Raw genomic sequence first — 18,968 nt, 5'->3', positions numbered from 1 at the left:
CACCTTCCCCCCCATGGACCTCTCTACCGCTCAGGTCATCTTCAGGCACCCTGCTACACACACCAAAAAGGCAGCACTACTGGTTTGTGAAACTTTCTCCTTGAAATGGAGTAAAGATAATCAGGAACAGGAATAAAAACAACAAAAGACTGTGATAAAACAGAAGAGTTGCCGGGAGGAACACCTAATTTCAATCTCTATTTACTGTATTCTTTTCTCTCTCCAGCAGGAGGTCGGGGCGGAGGAGAGATGGACGTGGCGACTGTCCGGGAAAATCCCAGCCAGGCAGAGTCTTCGCTGTCTGCCACCTACGCAAACGCTGCACTGCTTTCTTACACCGTCAACACGCATGGTCATACTGTTGCCACATGGCTTCTATTTTAGCCACCCAGCCTCGGAGCCCCCTTCCTACGGCTGGGAAGTGGTCTGTCCTTGAGGAACAGCATGTGTGTGACCCACAGGAGGAGGCAGAAGCACCAGCCACCTGCTCTCCCGGCCTCTCCCACATCTGGGGACAGTGCAGAAGAGCCCCAGGCCCACCAATCACAGGCCTGGGGCCCAGACTCCGAACGGGAAGCAACAAGCAGTGTCCAGAGGTGGTCATTCATCCGAGGCTCCGGGCGATGACATGGGCAGTGCAGGTGCAGTTTGCAGACAAGCAGCTTCGCCAGAGCCTCGCACAGAAGGACAGGGCTCGTGGCCTCCAGGCCGGTCCCCCCACCTTCCCCGAGACGCTGGGAACAACTCAGAGTGCGCACAGTCATTTATTTTTCTGCATGGACCACCCAGGCAGTCTGTAACTAAGCCCCTCAATGTAGCATGCTTATTTTACTCAACGCAGAACTTCACCCACTTTCCTGTGAGAAGTGTGAATGAGCATTAAACACGCCACTGCCTTTCTGATATCACCCCACACCGTGGGCACACCGGATGGAGGTAGAGACTGTTACTGTGTGCATCTTACAGTTTATATTGTTTGAACTTTTCTTTTTTCCACTTTCCTCCTTTTTTCCCCTATTAACTTTGGGATCCGAAAGGAAAGGACTCCTCATCAAGGCCACGCTCCCTGATACTACTCTGCAGAACACCGGCTCACGCCTCCCGCGCTCCTCGGAGCCCAGGCGCTCTGGCGAGGGCTTCGTGGACGCGCTCAGGGTGGCGTCACCGCAGCCTGTGAAGCAGCTCTCCGCGCAGGCCGCAGAGTGAGGGCCCAGCCCCAGAGCCCATGCTCTTAGTTAAGCATGGCCTCCAAATCACACAGTAAGAAAAAGCGGCTCCCTCCACACAGGCAAAAACAAATGCAGTGAAGAAAGTCCTTGCAATTTCCCTCCCATCATTGGATTCCTTGCCCTTCTCACAAAACCTCCATTCTTACACTCATGGTAGGAATCACATCCCATCCAAATGCACCAGGATGTTTCTCGTTGAGTGGCTAAAGGACGCGGTCTTGGCCCAGGGAGACAGACGTCCGGAGGGGCAGAGCGTCTGCTCAGGACCAGCTGTGCCCCCAGCATCACTCCTCACTCTTCGGCCCCAGCTGCGGTGAAAACCACAGCCAAACGTCGAGCTTTCCTGCCCACTTACAGTAAAAGGCTGTGCAGGAGCTACAGAACACTGACAGTCACAGTACCCAAAGGGACATGGAGATCATCTAGCTCCCAGGGCTTCCCAACCGTCCTCCCCGGACCCCCGTGTGGCCGCAGGGTCTCGGCACATGAGGCTCCAGGCGGCACCGTGCTCCCTGGGGAGCCGGCCCCTCAGAGACCCTCCAGAGACAGGCTTCTTTCCATAAGGCTGTGAACTACAGGGTCGAGTCCCCCCCCCCCCATTCTATAGAGATGGCGACCAGAGGCTCCAAGAGGTGACCCGGTGACGGAACCAGATCAGAAGCTGTCTCAGGGCTCTGCCACGCTGCCACCCAGCTACCTGCATCACAGACAGCAACAGAAGACAGGCCTTGCACACCCTGACATGCAAACTGCCGGCTGATCTGTTGCGTTCCAAAGCCACAGCTCTTTCCTCACTTACTGTTGCAGTGATCCACCCAGACTTGGCGCAGTTCAGTGCATGTGACTCTCACCAGGGGCCGAGAGTTGGCTGAGGGACACGCGCGCTCCGGGGCCGCCGTCCACAGCACACACAGACCCCTGGGCACACACTGCGGGCAAGAGCTTCTGGGGAAGGTGATGAAGAACAAAAGAGAAACTCTAAACGTCCTGGATTCGTCAAGTGAAAGAGTCGCAAGAACAGTCAGAAGCAGAATTAGACAAGACATCTAAGAACGGATGACTTTAAAGATTCTGGGCATTAGAGAAACCAACTGACGGTGTCAGGAAACCATCGTATTCGCTCCATGAGGCTCTGCAGGGCGACAGGTGCTGTGCTGAGCACCAGGGGCCAAGCGGCGCGGGCAGCGGCAGGTGCTGTGGGGACCACCCGAGGGCTCCCGTTCTGGGCGGTTACCCCGCCGCCCACAGGCAGAGCTGACGGGGACAGAGACCCTTTGCTGAAGAAGCAAACCCTGGCGCTCATAGGACCACCCCCACGGGCATTGGGGGCATCCTGCCGGCCCCATCTCCTCCTGCAGGGAGGAACCCTGGAGGCAGACTGCCTGGGTGCAAACGCTGACCACCACTTGTGATCTACGGGGCTCTGGGGAGCTCCCCAACCTCAATTTCTTCATCTATAAAATGGGGTACATAATAGCATCCTGCTTTCTAGTACTGTTTAAAGTATACTCTACAGGCGACTTCCCTGGTGGCACAGTGGTTAAGAATCCGCCTGCCAATGCAGGGGACATGGGTTCCAGCCCTGGTCCGGGAAGATCCCACATGCCACGGAGCAACTAAGCCTGCGAGCCACAACTATTGAGCCCACATGACGCCAACTACTGAAGCCTGTGCACCTAGAGCCCATGCTCTGCAACAAGAGAAGCCACCGCAGTGAGAAGCCTGCGCACCGCAATGAAGAGTAGCCCCTGCTCGCCGCAACTAGAGAAAGTCTGCGTGCAGCAATGAAGACCCTACGCAGCCAAAAATAAATAAATAAAGTATACTCTATAGTATCATTATGAGGCTTCAGTGAGATAATTCACATAAAGAGGCTTAGAGGCTATCACATACCGCTTATATATGGAACCTAAAAAAAAATGATACAGGAATTTCTTGGCGGTCCAGTGGTGAGGACTCCGTGCTCCCACTGCAGGGGGCACAGGTTCGATCCCTGGTCGGGAATCTAAGATCCCACAGGCTGCTTGGCGCAGCCCAAAAAAGAAAAAAAAGAAACAAATGAACTTATATACAAAACAGAAACAGACCCACAGACATAGAAAACAAACTTATGGTTACCAAAGGGGAAGATGGGGGAGGGATAAATTAGGAGTTTGGGATTAACATATACACACTAGTATATATAAAATAGATAACCAACAAGGACCTACAGTACAGCACAGGGAACTATACTCAATATTTTGTAATAACCTACATGGGAAAAGAATCTGAAAAAGAATATATATATATATGTATAACTGAATCATTTTGCCGTACACCTGCAACTAACACAACATTGTAAACCAACTGTACTTCACTTAAAAAAAACAAGGGGGCTTCCCTGGTGGCGCAGTGGTTGAGAATCTGCCTGCCAATGCAGGGGACACGGGTTCGAGCCCTGGTCTGGGAAGATCCCACATGCCGCTGAGCAACTGGGCCCGTGAGCCACAATTACTGAGCCTGCGCGTCTGGAGCCTGTGCTCCGCAACAAGAGAGGCCGCGATAGTGAGAGGCCCGCGCACCGCGATGAAGAGTGGCCCCCGCTTGCCACAACTAGAGAAAGCCCTCGCACAGAAACGAAGACCCAACACAGCCATAAATAAATAAATAAATAAATAAAATTTAAAAAAAAAAATAGTGTTAAAAAAAAAAACAAGGCTTAGAGGCAATACATGTTGGCTATTATCGCATTTAATCCCCCTGAACGTCCATCCATGCGGCCCCTGGACAGCGCCTAACACACGGGGGCACTAAGTCTAACACCTGCTGAATAAAAACAAAGAGCTACGGCCCCTCGCTGACTGATGAGAACGCCGAAGGCTCACCTCTGAGGAAAGTGACAAAAGCAACCAGGGAAGGAAGGCTGGCCCACAAGTCCGCCGACTCTGCCTAACAGACTGCTTTCCTGGAAAATGCACGCACCTTGACCTGGGGTCCAAGGTGGGGCAGGCGTGGGATGGAATCTACCCGGGGAGACAGGCCCGCGAGTGAGAGATGCGGTGCACACCCGCAGGCCTGCTTTAAGCTCTTCGTTTAAGTCACTGTCGGCTTGAGGAGGGAGCTGCGCTATTTTTTTGTAAAATGCCTTCAGACAGCGCAGGGGTGAAACGCCAGTGTGCTGACAGTCTCCCGTCAGCATGTGTCTGCAGTGGAGGGAAAGGAGCTGAGCCACAAAGCAGCAAAGTGCTATACAGAACTTCTTTAACCCTTGGCCTCAACTGGATTTCACACTTAGTCACAAATAAAGTCCTTTAGATTTTAATTTGCATGAAAACAAATACCACATCAGACTATTCAAATTAATACTCAGACTATTTGAAACTCTTCCCCTGCCACATCTGTTTCTGTTTTGGGGTACAGAGGATGCCTGACCTTACCTGGCATTCACGTTTCCCCATGAAAGACTGTCAAGGTGGGGAGAAGAGCAGGCCCTAGCTTCTAACAGCACCTTCCGATTTCAAGAGAGATCAATGGCTCAGAAATATCGATTAGTCTCAAGTAGAACTTAAACTTTTATACTGACATGCCACCACATGAAATCAATGATTATGTTACTACTGACAAGGGTTTAAAATTACACAGGCAGAAGGGATAATTAGCCCATTTGCAAAGCAGAAAAACTTGGAAATGCAAGATATGCTTTAAGCTCCCAAATTTATTTTCAGAGCAAAATGAAATTTCCCCCTCAGAATAACACTGAGACTCTGCAAGCCAAGCGTAAGAACTCTCTGGGTGGACCTTCCCTGCCAAGGACCTGCTATCCAAGCCTGCAGAAGTGGGCCAAGAGCTCACTTCCACCTACAGGGAAAACCTACGAAGTGGAAACATTTTGTCACATCTCTAATTAGCATTAGCAAGCAACAAACCTTCAGCTGTGCTTCATTTCTGAGAGTGAAAGGGAACACTTGCTAACTGCTCAGGATAACAGGCAAAACCCAGGACCATCTCACGCAAACCAGGAGGCACGGTCACCCCACCTGTGAGGGCTGGGTGGGACAGAGACAGGAGAAGCAAGATTTCTGAGAATGCCTTTTCCTATAGTTCTGATTTTTGAACCATGTAAATGCTTTATGTATTCGAAAAAAATTAACTCCAAAAGAAAAACGCAAACCCTAAAATTAAGAATAAACAGGGACCTCCCTGGTGGCACAGTGGTTAAGAATCCGCTTGCCAATGCAGGGGACACGGGTTCAAGCCCTAGTCTGGGAAGATCCCACATGCCGCAGAGCAACTAAGCCCATGCGCCACAACTACTGAGCCCACATGCCACAACTACGGGAGCCCGCGTGCCTAGATCCCGTGCTCCGCAACAAGAGAAGCCACTGCAATGAGAAGCCCGTGCACCGCAACGAAGAGTAGCCCCTGCTCCCGCAACTAGAGAAAGCCCACACGCAGCAACGAAGACCCAATGCAGCCAAAAATAAATAAATAAAATAAATAAATTTATTTTTTTAGAAAAAGAATAAACAGAAACAAATGAACTTAACTGTATATCAAATTTTATTTGCGCGGTTATGTTACTTCACATTGCTTTAAAACCCATTATTCTAACTATATATTCTTAAGATGCATTTATTCATTCTAAGACCCAAAAGAATTGCAAAGAAGTTATAAAACTTCATACAGTAGGATGATTATAATAATATGGTATTAAAATGTTGAAAATATTTCATGTATATCATAGGATAAAGAAAATAATGCTAATATCATTAGAAATCAAAACAGTGTAAGACAAGAATTATAAATATAAAATAAATTAAGGGGAAAGACTCCATTTTAATTTGTTAAGGAAATATCAATGTGAAGTCCACGGTTTTTAAAAAATGAATGTTTTTGTCTAGCTCTGTTCCCTAGGAGGAGCTAAAAGATGCCAACCCCTGTGACACGGGCACACCTGACCCCAGATACTGATCTCTAAATACTTCCGCACGAAAAGGAACCAGGGCTCCTCAGAGGAATGATTTCAGATCTGAGGCAGGAAAAACACAAAGTGGGCCTGGGACAAATTTTTGTTCCAGAAAACAAGGAAACATTCAAAGACTAATAGGGCCTTGCCAAAGGCCACAGGAGCCAATCCAAGGGGGACAATATAAGCATCTAAGGAATAATGATAACTGACTATAATACACCGAATAAATACCAATCCAGTGTCCACAGTGACAGAGAGAGAAAGAGAGTAAAAAGGGGTGCTCTTTACAGAGGAGTGCCAATTAATAAACGAAGGAGGACCGAGAGTCGGAGAAATCACCACTTTGCAACTTCCACTGAAAGAAGTGACTTGGCAGGAACACCAAACGGATGCTAAGGTCCTAGGAAGTCCCCTAGTGACCAGGAAGGTCCCTGGGGAGCAGGAGGAAGTGCAGAGAGAGAGACAAAGAGGGGTCAGAAATCACCACCTCAGGGCTTCCCTGGTGGCACAGTGGTTGAGAGTCTGCCTGCTAATGCAGGGGACGCGGGTTCGAGCCCTGGTCTGGGAAGATCCCGCATGCCGCAGAGCAACTAGGCCCATGAGTCACAACTGCTGAGCCTGCGCGTCTGGAGCCTGTGCTCCGCAACAAGAGAGGCCGCGATGAAGAGTGGCCCCCGCTTGCCACAACTAGAGAGGGCCCTCGCACAGAGACGAAGACCCAACACAGCCAAAAATTAAAAAAAAAAAAAAAAAAAAAAAAAATTTACATTCCCTAACAGGAACATATAACTTTAAAAAAAAAAAGAAATCACCGCCTCAGCCCAGTGAGCCCACCTCCCACCACAAGAACGGGACCACCAGAAATCGTTCCCTCTCAAAGTGAGGGCAAAAGTGGGGGAAATGAGGTAAGGCTGGGAGGTAAAGTGGGAGACGTTAAACCCCTGTGGAATGCGAACTACACAGCATTTATACTTTAAAATGGTTTCTAACTGGTGTATTGCTCTTATAAGTTTCTAACCAGTAAAAAATGTAAATCATATTTAAAGTTGTTATGGTGAACATCATTATGCATAAGTTTCCTCCAGATAAGAACCATTTCCTTGGGCTTCCCTGGTGGTGCAGTGGATAAGAATCTGCCTGCCAATGCAGGGGACACAGGTTTGATCCCTGGTCCAGGAGGATCTCACATGCCGCGGAGCAACTAAGCCCGTGCACCACAACTACTGAGCCTGCGCTCTAGAGCCCGCAAGCCACAACTACTGAAGCCCACGGGCCTAGAGCCCATGCTCCGCAACAAGAGAGGCCACTGCAATGAGAAGCCCGCGCACCGCAACAAAGAGTAGCCCCAGCTCGCCTCAGCTAGAGAAAGCTCACGCACAGCAATGAAGACCCAACGCAGACAAAAAATAAATTCAAAAAAAAAAACCACAAAAAAACCTGCTGTATAAAAAATAAATTTAATTTAAAAAAAAAAAAAGAGATAAGCAACTGGCCTAACAGCAGGCAGTTAATTTGTAGTCAGAAGTAAAATGCAGACCTGTCTAGCCCCAAAATCCATGTTAAAAAATAAATAAATAAAAGAGTAATCTGGAAAAAAAAGAAGAATATGAGCATTTTTGAGGATCTTTATACACAGGGCAAAACTGGTTCTCCAAGAGTTAGTTACCAAATTACTTAGCAGTAGCTAGCACTAAGAGCTAGCAAGCAGAAGACCGGGTAAGAAGAAGGGCCTTCTTCTCTGAGAGAACAGCATATTTACAAAGAAACTGCAGGAAAACAAAACATCTCCTGTGAAGAATGACCTACAACCCAGTATGGCTGGTGCGGGACAGAGAGGGGGCGGGGGACAGAGAGGTCGCTGGGGTCAACCCCTCCTTGAGTCAACCTGGTGGAAGAAGAGGGTCCGGATCTCGCCAGTGGACCTCAGAGGCGGCCTCCGAGAGACAGGAAAGGTGCCTCCTACAGGGCCTGGAGACTAGGAGGATGAGACAAGCTGTCTCCTTGCTTTCTGACCACCTGACTAGGTAGAAAACTGTACCATCTCAGGAGGAGGGACAGACGTGGGGAAAAGCTCGTTTGGGCCCATGCTGAATTCAAGAGGCCCAAAGTCCACCCAAATGGAGGTGTGCCAGGTGAGGATGTGTGAGCTCAAGCAGTAGAGTGGGGAGGGCAGAGGGTCGTGGAAACGTGAGGAAAGCCGCCGGGCCGAGTCCTCCTGTGCAGACACCCAGCATCGGCCGCTGCTTCTGCTGCGGTTCTGTCCACGCATCAAACTTGGTCAAACTGAACTACACAGAGTCTTTCATTCTATTTCTCTTTGCACAGATAAAGAGATCTTGGGCCACGTGACCCTTCCCACATACTGAGTATTCAGCACCTAGAACAGTGCCTGACACAGAACAGGCGCTCAGTGAATATTTGAAAATATTAGTGTATACATTATACACATAAGCAGTATGTATACTTCATTAAAATATTACATACATTGTTCTGTGCTTTGTAAGATGGGTGATGTTAAGGGGTTTAAAACTTTTGCCTAGAGTACTGACTCTACAGCTTAACCCATGTACCCCAATGACTCCTCCGCCAGTGGTTTCTTCCCCATCCCTTCTGGCCCCACCCCACCCATCCTCCACGCAGCACCAGCAAGACCTCTTACAACCTTCAACCAGATGGTGTCAATCCTTCCCCACTGAGGCCAAAACTATCACCACTATCACCACTATGACCACTATCCCACTATCCCCACTATGACCACTATCACCACTACCCCACTATGACCACTATCCCACTATCATCGCTATGACCACTATGACCACTATCACCCCTATCCCACTATCATCCCTATCCCACTCTCACCACTATGACCACTATCACCCCTATCCCACTCTCACCACTATGACCACTATCACCCCATCCCACTCTCACCACTATGACCACTATCACCCCTATCCCACTCTCACCACTATGACCACTATCACCCCTATCCCACTCTCACCACTATGACCACTATCTCGAGATGAAATGGCTGGATAGCTCTGCCTCTGCCACTGTCTCCCAGGAGCCCAGAACCCGGAACCAACTCAGTCACAAGGGTCTCCACGGAGACCGGATGGCTCTGCTCAGCGGTGCAGTGAGCGTGTGCCGAAGAGGGAAGGTGCCCGTGCTCAAACACTACTTTGAAAGGGCACTGTTTCAAAGTAGTACTGAACAGCATTAACTGTTTCAGAAACCAAAAACACTAGAAATACCCATGGTCTTCTGAGAGGGGTTTTGCCACCTCCTCCTACTAAAAAAGCCGCCAGTGACGCTCATTGGAAGGGCCCCACCTAAAGTCAAGGGCATCCCTAGAACCTGCCCTGGATGAGGAGTCACTGAGCTAATTTCACCTCACTCGGATTCTGAGGTCAGTTCTCCCTAACTGACTCGCTCACTTAGGCTCAGCAGTGCTGACCCAACCTTGGTAAGGGCACTGACAGTGAACCCCCAGTGGAGCGCTGGACCCCGCTGTGAACGCAGCGGTACTTGAGACAGGCTGGGGATTCTTCCCACCAGAGCCTCTCGACCTCGGCCCTTGGTCGCCAGATAACCCGTGCTGTGGAGGGTGCGTCGCAGACGTTCAGGAGCACCCCCGCCCGAGTCTTGAGAGCCACAGCCTCTCAGACCCCACCAGGTGTCACCCCTTCCTCTGTCCCGCATCGTCTCGCATCCCCTCACCCTCCTGGCCGGGCTCCATGTCCACCCTCCTTGCGCTCCGATCCCCCGGCACAGCCTACACTGCTCCCCGCTCAGCCCAAACCTCTGCTGCGACAACCATCACTCCTGACACAGGCAGACTAAGTGGTGATTTTAGGACCCTGGTCCTTCGGGCGTTTGGAGTCCTATATCCACCCGTCTCAGGAATCAGCAGACTCTGGGAGACACAGCGGCACAGCTTGGGGTCCTGCCCACAATTCAACCTGAACACATTCTCTTTTCTCGGTTCTATATATTGGAGTTCTCTGAGATGTCTTTTTAAAATCTCAACTGTTGCTTCCAAAAAGACTGTAAAATCACTGCACTCAACTTTAAGAATAAAATCTTCATTTTCAACTTTAAAATGAAACTGGAAGGAAGACTAAAAGCAGTAATTTTTTTAAACACTGAAAAAGAAAACCCACATGTGATCAACTCACAGAACGAAGGTCACATAACCCCTCCCACCTCCTCAGCCTTCTCCTCTGCCACCGCCAGCCCGCCATCACCGCCAGGCTGGCACAGGGCAAGGGGAAGAGGGGAGACCAGTGCGGGGCTGGGACAACGGCCGCGAGAGGAGCCAGAGTGCAGGTCCTCCGTCTCCAGGGGGCGTGGGCCGCTTGCTCCATCCTCTTTCCGAGTTCAAGTGGCCGAGCATGGGCAACCTGGGGATTCTGATTAGAAACCGCATAGTGGGGACTAAGCAAGGACCAGTGGTTCTTGTTCTCCTGCATCAAATAAAGATGCTCAAATATATTTACTATTACGTGTTGCTTCAGATGGCGAGAACACACCAGTTTTCCCCCACTTCCAGTTATGTATGTGAGCAGCTTGTAGGTCAGCCCGCCAAGAACTAGAAAAGCTAAATAAAATACATTTTTAAAGTCTGTCTGAAGGCATCAAAGAGGCACTGAGGCAGCCAAAACTGGAAGGTCCAAGACTCCAAAGAAAAGGGAAGCCCAGTGAGGGAGCGGGAGACTGAGAGGGGCGCTCCTTCCCTCGGGGCATCTGACCATGCTGGCTCTGGGAAGAAAACGCAGTGAAAAGTCAAGCAGAGGGTACTAGCTAGCTAACAGAGCTCTGGACAGTTCCATAGGCTGGGAAGACAAAAATTCTAGTACAGGCCTGACAAGTCAGCCAGGACTTTAGCGACTAAGCTCCCTGAGAAAAGGGAGGCACAAAAAATGAGCCCAACACTCTGCACAAACTGGCTGAGCAGCTGAGTTGCAGTAACCTCATGGTGCTCAGGAGACAAAAACTGGGCTTCTGGACCTGCCAAGGAGGGGCCGTGGGCGGCTTCCAGATGGAGACCCTGAAGGGCTCCACCCTGGGGTGGGCGGGAAGGTGGGTGAAGGCAGCTGAGACTGAGGCTTCCAAGGACTCCCAGCCTCCAGTCACTCAGTCCCCGACTGAACTGAGAGCTGTGACCCTACCCTGGGTCTGCGTCAGAGGAAACTCTGAAGGAAGACAGCATCACCCAGAACCTCTACGGTTTTTCATACATAATGTCCAACACTCAACTAAAAAAACAAAAACGGGCGTAACAACAAATAGAACCAAGAGAAAAAAGAACAGAAATAGAAACAGATCCGGAGGGGACCCATACACTACAGTTATCAGATGCAAACTTCAACTGTTCAAAAATATACTTGACAAAAGGAAAATTTTCCAAGAATCAAACGGATTCTAGAAATTGAAAATAACAGTGATTGAATTTAAGAACTCAATCTATAGGCTTAACATCAAATCGGACACAGCTGAAGAGAGGATCAATGAACTGAAGAATGGATTAGTTTAAAAAAAAAATAGAAGTTAGAGGAAAAAAAGTATATCCAAGGAGCGCAAAAGACACCACAGGACACTGTTAAAAAGATCTAATGCACAGGGTCTCCCCTGGCAGTGCGGTGGTTAAGAATCCGCCTGCCAATACGGGGGACACGGGTTCGAGCCCTGGTCCGGGAACATCCCACATGCCATGAAGCAACTAAACCCGTGTTCCACAACTACTGAGCCTGCACTCTAGAGCCTGCAAGCCACAACTACTGAGCCCGTCAGCCACAACTACTGAAGCCTGCACGCCTAGAGCCCGTGCTCTGCAACAAGAGAAGCAACTGCTATGAGAAGCCCGCACACCGCAACGAAGAGTAGCCCCCGCTCGCCGCAACTAGAGAAAGCCCGCAAGCAGCAACGAAGACCCAATGCAGCCAAAAATAAATAATAAAGAAATAAATTAAAAAAAAAAAAAAAGATCTAATGTACATATAAATGGGGCTCCTCAGAGTGGAGGAAAGACAGAAAGGGGAATAAGAAATACCTATAAAGATAATGGTCAAAGTTGGTTAAAGAATCAAGCCATTGACTCAACAAAGAAAACCACACATTGGTTTTCAGCAGCTCTTCTGGCGTCTACGGCAAAAAGAAAATGGTAAAGTGCCCAGAGGAAAAACGGCACTGCCTATAATGACACAACAACACTGGGAGCTGACTTTTCCAGAAAAAGGAAGTCAGAAGATAATGGATTGGCATCTATAAAGTGCTGAAAAACAAATAACCACCAACCTGGAATTCTATACCCAACAAAAAACATTCTTTAAAAGTGAAGGCAAAATAGGGGCTTCCCTGGTGGCGCAGTGGTTAAGAATCCGCCTGCCAATGCAGGGGACACGGGTTCGAGCCCTGGTCTGGGAAGATCCCACATGCCGCGGAGCAACTAAGCCACAACTTGCCATGAACCACAACTACTGAGTCCGTGTGCCACAACTGCTGAAGCCCGCACGCCTAGAGCCCGTGCTCTGCAACAAGAAAAGCCGCTGCAGTGAGAAGCCCGCGCACCACAACGAAGAGAAGCCCCTGCTCGCCACAGCTAGAGAAAGCCCGCGTGCAGCAATGAAGACCCAACACAGCCAAATATAAATAAATAAATGTATAAAAAAAAAAGTGAAGGCAAAATAAAGACTTTTCAGGCAAATGAAAATGAGACAACTCATTACCCACAGACGTGAACTAAAAAAATATTAAAGCAGTTCTTCGAGAAAAAGAAGTCTCTGACAGAAATATGAAAAAACAAGTGAAAAGCAACAAAAAGGGTAACTATGAGAATAAATCACAATATTAACTGTACAAAACAATGATGATGATGCCAAAAATATATCTAAAATTTTAAAGTATGATAGCAGTGGCACAGGAGGTGGGAGGGCGTTCAGGGCAGTTTGAGTGTCAAAGAAAACAGCAGTGTCAGGGGGGCAGTAAAGGCAGGCACGAACCTAGGCTGAACTGTAAAACACACCCTGTGTCTGCGAGTGTATATCTGACAACCGACACAGGAACACCGAGTTAAAAACACTTCATACTTCTCAAAGAAGGCAAGAGAGAAAGGACACAGAATAGGTGGGACAAACAGAACACAAATAGTAACACTGTACCTATAAGCTGAAATATTGCAATTACATTTAAATAGAGCAAATACTCTAATTAAAAGATAAAAACTGTCAAACTGATTAAAATAAAAACTATACACTATTCACAGAGGTACACGTTAAGCTATAAGATCACAATCAGGCGAAAGGAAAAGATACCCAGGCAAACACTAACAGGAAACTGATGTGGCAGATATCACTGTCAAATAGTGTCTGAAGAAGCGTTACTAGAGATAAAAAGGAACATTTCATAACGATACAAGTTCAATCTAGCGAGGAGAATGCTAAATCTGAATGCACCTAACAACATAATCTCAAAATATCAATACATAAAAACGGATAGAAGTAGAAAAGGAGAAACAGCCAAATTCATCATCACAGTGGGAGCCTTTAAGATGCATCTCTCAGGGCTTCCCTGGTGGCACAGTGGTTGAGAATCTGCCTGCCAATGCAGGGGACATAGGTTCGAGCCCTGGTCTGGGAGGATCCCACATGCCGCGGAGCAACTGGGCCCGTGAGCCACTACTACTGAGCCTGCACGTCTGGAGCCTGTGCTCCGCGACAAGAGAGGCCGCGACAGTGAGAGGCCTGCGCGCCGCGATGAAGAGTGGCCCCCGCTTGCCCCAACTAGAGAAAGCCCTCGCACAGAAACGAAGACCCAACACAGCCAAAAATAAATAAATTAATTAATTAATTTAAAAAAAAAAAGAGTTAAGATGCATCTCTCAGTAGAAGGGGGCTGCCCAGTATGCAGTCACGTGCAGCTATGAGGTAGTGATACTTGAAGCGTGGCTATTCCACACTGAGATGTGCTACAAGCAGGAAACGCACAGCGGATTTTAAAGACTTAGTATGAAAAAAAGAGCGTAAAATATTTCATTAGTTTTTTTCATGTTGATTACACACTGAAATGATAATATTTTGGATATCTGTGTTAAATAAAATATATTAAAATTAATTTCACCTATTTCTACTTTATTTAATGTGGCTACCAGAATCTGAATTACATGATTAACAAACCTGATCTAACTGATACACACAGAATACTGCATTCCCGCTGATATACGCACTGCTTTCAAGTGCCCAAGGAACACTTAACAAAATGAATGTGTATTGGGCCATTAGGAAAGCTCAACTCATTTCAAAGGACTGAAATAATGCAGGGTATCTTTAGGGATTGCAGTAGATAGACAGTTTATGCCCCTTCAAAATTCATCCCCCCCCAAGGTGATGGTATTAGGAGGCACGGACTCTGGGAGGGATTAGGTCCTAAGTGCAATGAGCTCCCTTGCCCCCTTCTGCCCAGTGAGGACAGTGAGAAGAAGCTGGACATCTAGGAACCAGGAAACAGGACTCACCAAACATGGAATCTGCCGGCACCTTGATCTTGGGACTTCCCAGCCTCCAGTACTATGAGAAATAAATTTCTATTGTTTATAAGTCAGCTAGTCTATGGTATTTTATAACAGCAGCCCAAAAAGACTAAGATAGGGATCTTCATGGAATTAAGCTAGAAATCAACAAAAAGATAACTAGAAAAACCTCCCTAAACACTGGGAAGTTAAACGACATACTTCTTTAAAAACGTTATAAATAATAATTTTTAAAAAACACAATGAAAATTAGAAAATACTTTTACATAAAAGATAAATGAAAATTTGGCTTATTCAAATTTGTGGGATGCAGCTAATGGTGTTTAGAGGGTAACTTATAGCCTTAAACACATATACTGGAAAAGAAAGGCTAAAAATCAATTAAGCATCTATCCCAAGAAACCAGAAAAAAGAATAGCAAACGAAACACAAAGCAGATGGAAGAAAAGGGAGCAGAAAATAAGGAAATAGAAAACAAATATGAAATTAAAAAAAAAAAATCAATAAAGCCAAAAGTTGGTTCTTTGAAAGGACTGATAAAATTGATAAACCCCTAGAGAGACTGATTAAGAAAAAGAGACAAAGCACAAATTACCAGTATCAAGGATTTTTAAAAGGGGATATTATGGACCACTTTACACTTACTAATTGGAAAGTTTGGGTGGCCTGAATAAATTCCTAGCAGGGGGGAAATGCTTTACCTAAACAGACACAAGAAGACATACAAAATCAGAAAAATTCTATTTCCATGTAAAAATTTAAATCTGAAATTAAAAGCCATCCCATAATGAAAATCCTACACCAGCTGGTTTTGCCAATCAATTCTTCCAAAAATCTAAGAAAGAAAACACCAATCTCACAGGACCTCTTCCGAGGGTAAAAAAGGAACACTTTCCACCTTGTTTTATGAGACTAGCATAACCTTGATACCAAAACCCAACAAGGACAAGAAGTATAAGAAAGTAAAATTACAGACCCTGAATACAGATGCAATAATCCTAAACAAAATATTAACAAATAAAATCCAACGAAAGGAGAATACATCAAGATCAGGTTGGGATTATTCTAGAACCACAAAATTTTTTAAAAAGTTAAGTCACCACATAAAAGAAAAATCACTTGATTGTTTTAAAATTTGCAGAAAATATACTTAAGAAAATTTAATGTAATAATTTAAATTCATGGTTTAAAAAAACTCTTAGCAAACTAAGAACTGAGGAAAATTTTCATATTTTGATTAAAATATCTACAAAAAAGCCACAGTAGGGCTTCCCTGGTGGTGCAGTGGTTAAGAATCCACCTGCCAATGCAGGGGACACGGGTTAGAGCGCTGCTCCGGGAAGATCCCACATGCCGCAGAGCAACTAAGCCCATGCGCCACAACTACTGAGCCTGTGCTCTAGAGCCCGCAAGCCACAACTACTGAGCCCACGTGCTACGACTACTGAAGCCCGTGCGCCTGGAGCCTGTGCTCCACAACAAGAGAAGCCACTGCAGTGAGAAGCCCGCAATGAAGAGTAGGCCCTCCTCACCACAACTAGAGAAAGCCCACACGCAACAACGAAGACCCAAAGTAGCCAAAAAAATAAATAAGTAAAATAAATAAATTTTTAAAAAAATTAAAGAAAAGCTACAGTAAATATCATATGTAACGATGAAATAGTGAAAGCTTTTCCTCTGATACTGGGAATGAGACAAGGATATTTATTCTCATTATTTCTGTTCACCACTGTACTGGAGATCCTAGCCAGTACAATAAGGCAAGAAAAAGAAAAAGGGTTATAGCAACTGGAAAGAAAAAAAAAAGAAACTTATCTGCAGACATAATTGTGTATACATAGAAAATACAAGAATTATTACTAGAAATAAATGGATTTAGCAAGTGTACACAGAAAAATTAGTTCTATCTCTACATACTAGTAATTTATAATGGCATCAAAAATATGAGACATCTAATTAAACATGCAAAAGACATACAGAAAACTGTAAAGTTTTAAGACAAATTAAAGAAGATTTAAATAAATGGAGGACTATATATACTGTGTTCATGGATTATAAGAACAATATTAAAAAGACGTCATTTCTCCCCACACTGGTCTACAAATTAAATTCAACCTCAATTAAAATCCCAACACATTTTCTGGGGAAAGACAGCCGAGTGGATTGTAAAATTTATCTGAAAATGCAAAGGGTCAAGATTAGCCAAGGTAATACTGAATAATGACTCAGGCGTAGGATTTAAATTACCAGGTATGAAGACTGACTAAATCTACAGTAATTTAGATAGTGTTGCATTTGTGCAAAAGAGACAAAAAGATCAATGGAGCAGAGGGGAGTCCAGAAACAGACCCATACACTTACGGTCACTTGATTTACAACAGAGATGACACTGCAGCACACTGGGGAAAGGATGCTTTTTTTAATAAATTACAACTGGATAGCCATACACTGAAAGGGACAAAAAAAAAAAAAAAGGAACCCTGGCCCCTATCGCACACAATAAACAAAAATCAGTTTCAGATGGATTACAGATCTAAATGTAAAAGATAAAACAATAAAGCTTTTACAGGGTAACATCTTCATGCAACATCGTGATGATATCTTTCAATGAACACAAAGCGCATTAAATATTACTGAAAAGATTGATCACCTGGGGTACATTAAAATAAAAAACTATGCTTTTTAAAAGACACCACTGAGAAAGTGAAACGGCAAACACACCCCCCAAAAAAACCCTGCCATACATATATGTACTCAGAATATATAAAAAGAACTCCTTCAAATCAGTAAGAAACAAAACAGACAACCCCATCAAAAAATGGGCAAAGGACAATTATTTCATCCAAGAAGGTAAGCCAATGGCCAGCAAACGCCAGGGATGTTTACTGGCCATCAGGGAGCAAGTTCCCACCCCACTGAGCTCCTAACGCTCACCACCACCAGACAGCTACAACCAAAGAACTGGCGATACCGAGGGTCAGAACAACTAGCGGCTCGCACACTGTGGGGGGCAGGACAGTGGTCACGACCACCACCTTGGATAGAGCCCACTAAGGCGGAACGTACCCCGTCACCTGGCAGTGTTACTCCTTTGAGCACACCCAACAGAAACGCATACGTATCTGTACCAAAAAGCAAGTAAGAACATTCAGGGCAGCATTTGTAAAAACTAGAAACAACCCAGATACCCATGAACAACAGGAAGAATATATTATGGTACATTCATACACTGGGTTATTAAATAGGTGAGAACGAACAAACCTACATGGAGAGAGCTCGCAAAGATAATGCTGAATGAAAGAATCAAGAAATAAAATATACACATTACTTTATTTCACTTACATAAAGTCAAGAACATGCCAAATTAATCAACGGCAGAAAGTCGAGACCACAGTTAGCTTTGGGAGACAACTACTGGGAGGGGGTGGGAGGGGGCTTCTGGGAAGCCTGGTAATGTTCTATTTCTTGGTCTGGGCAGTGGTTACAAGAGTGTGTTCGCTTAATGAAAAAGTCACTGCGATGTACACTTATGATTTGTGAATTTTTCTGACGTATGTTCTGTTACAGTTAAGTTTTTTTAAGTACGCTATTACTTGCCTACATAATCTGGCAGGAGTTTATTCACACGCCTACCTGGTCACACAATTAGCCACCAAACAGAAGACTAATGCCAAGAAAGGGAAGGATCCAAAAAGTGTTTACTTAATGGTTCCTGTGTTTCTAAAACGCTGGACTCAGGTGCTCAGGTGGTGTGAGCTGGTGACGTCATCACATTCTCCACTCAACAAGGCATTTCTAGGCTACAACACAGAGCAGTAGCTAGCAACAAATCACTGAGCAACTGTCCCACTGGCTGGTGTGACAACCTCCACTGCATGAGACTGGACTTTACAAAACTCCTGTCCCTTACTTGTTACATCCCTTGTGCTCATCCTTTCAAAAAACTACACTTCAGTGTACGTACCTCAAATTACAAGAAGACAAATACAGTTACAAAAAAAACCCCAAAGTACCGAAAAGATTTACAAATACTACAATAAAATCCCAGTAAAACATAATTTGGCCAATCCTTCTAAGCTTGTGGTAATAAAATCTGACCCAAACAAACTTGGTAATTCACAAGATTCAAATGAGAAAAAACTTAATGATTCTCAAATTGACAAAGACGGAACATTACAGCACTGACATCAAATTATTGTTGCTAAAAAGGAAATCCAAACGTTTAGCTTATCAATCTTTCAGGAGAATTGACTAAAGCCCAGAAATG

The 18,968-nt window shown here is 45.8% G+C and overlaps 1 protein-coding gene across 4 annotated transcripts in view; it reads right to left on the bottom strand.

The window, feature by feature from the left end:
* Nucleotides 1-18,968, bottom strand: part of PPFIA1 (PTPRF interacting protein alpha 1) — a 92,997-nt gene that overhangs the window by 71,507 nt on the left and 2,522 nt on the right. The gene's annotated exons all lie outside the window — the stretch shown is intronic.

Source organism: Eschrichtius robustus, chromosome 11 (genome assembly GCF_028021215.1).
Source record: "Eschrichtius robustus isolate mEscRob2 chromosome 11, mEscRob2.pri, whole genome shotgun sequence".
Lineage (NCBI taxonomy): Eukaryota > Metazoa > Chordata > Mammalia > Artiodactyla > Eschrichtiidae > Eschrichtius > Eschrichtius robustus.
The sequence above is the reverse complement of the archived record's forward strand: the minus strand, read 5'-3'. Positions and strand labels throughout refer to the sequence as shown.